Genomic DNA, 1,479 nt, shown 5'->3' with positions numbered 1-1,479 from the left:
GAGAGAGAGAGAGAGAGAGAGAGAGAGAGATACTGGGAGGCAGCAAACAATCGTAATGAGAGCTCGTTCTATAGCCATTCTCAGTAGGAAAACTAAAACAAACAGATAAACCAAAACAGTACCTAATAAACTATGTACTAAGTGTATGGTTCATTCAGTGAACAAACACCCCCTCTCCTCCCAAATCCCTCACCCCTGTTTCTCTTACTTTACTTTTCAATTGATTTTAACCTCAGTGGAAAGATCAATGCCATCCTTTTCCTCTCCAAGTCCTGTACAGCAAACTTGAGAAGGCCGAGCTGTAACAGATGCATGGCCGTTGAACCTCCACGATTTACACCAAATGCCGACGGGGCGGGCGGGGAAACATGTTGATTAACTCTGTCAAACCCTTGTGATGGTATCCAGGTGTGACGGAAACACACACTAGTTCTCTCGAAAGTGAAACGTGTTTCGTTTTTCACAATTGCATACCGAAAGTATTCCTTCTAACAGGCGTAAACAGAATCGTTGATTTTTGGAAAAACCGTTTTCATTGGATTAAATCTTACTACAGTTTGTGCAAATTCTGATTTGGAAATTAAATGGATATGCTTTGTGCCGTCGAAATCGTGTTTGAAATGGCATGAAATTGATACGTGGGAGTTAACAAGCGGTAAGCTTTAAACTTTTTAAGTACCGGACTTCGTTAGTCGACAAGACGGTTATCAAAGAAACACTTCAACGTCTATTTTTCTCATTTCTTTTTTACTCCCTCATTCGTTCTCTTCCCCCTCCTCCTCTCTATCTGTCAATATGTCTGTCTGTCTCTCTCTCTCTCTCTTCTCTCTCTCTCTCTCTCCTCTCTCTCTCATTCTCTCTGTCATTCTCTCTCGATGTGTTTGTATCCTCTAAAGTAACAAAAGACTGACTTTCTCTTTACCTTTCTAGTAGTCCTTCAACTTGATCGGTCGTTCTCCTAAGTTATCGCTGTGCCTTCCTTTTCAGTGTGTCCTTTTAAACAATGACACCTCAATCAGTTTCCTTTTCATGCCATTGACTCAGTGCTGTCGTCCAGTTTCTTTGTCCAGATTTCTTCACCTGAGACAGGCTAATCTAAACACCAACACGCACTGACGCTATACTTGAAGCCCAAGCAATTCGTTTCTGGCCATTACCTCAGACATGACTGAGAATAACTTAAGACCTTTTCATTTCCTTCCAGCTCAACGAATCACGTTTCTTGCTAATTTCGGAGGAATGTCGTTTTAACGGTACCATATGCAGTCCACTTCTCAAAAGGAAGTTTTAGCAAAAATTACGGCAGGAACTACTCCAGGTCAACCTTTTCGTATTAATTGTAACAAATATATTTTTTTAAACACGCTGTACAAATTCAGACCCAAACACCGTCCTATAATGACGTAAAGCAAAGACAAATAAAGTAAATTCTCTACAGTTACTCGTGAACAAACTGAACATTGGACCATTGTACTACCC

The 1,479-nt window shown here is 40.7% G+C and overlaps 1 protein-coding gene across 1 annotated transcript in view; it reads left to right on the top strand.

Moving 5' to 3' along the window:
- Nucleotides 1-10: 10 nt before the first annotated feature.
- LOC101864480 (small conductance calcium-activated potassium channel protein 3) overlaps nucleotides 11-1,479 on the top strand; it is a gene marked incomplete in the record, with an annotated part of 39,011 nt that continues 37,542 nt past the window's right edge. Inside the window, 1 exon segment of the mRNA XM_005107366.3 lies at nucleotides 11-655.

The sequence above is a fragment of the Aplysia californica genome, unplaced genomic scaffold (assembly GCF_000002075.1).
Source record: "Aplysia californica isolate F4 #8 unplaced genomic scaffold, AplCal3.0 scaffold00597, whole genome shotgun sequence".
NCBI classification, from domain to species: domain Eukaryota; kingdom Metazoa; phylum Mollusca; class Gastropoda; order Aplysiida; family Aplysiidae; genus Aplysia; species Aplysia californica.
The sequence above is the reverse complement of the archived record's forward strand: the minus strand, read 5'-3'. Positions and strand labels throughout refer to the sequence as shown.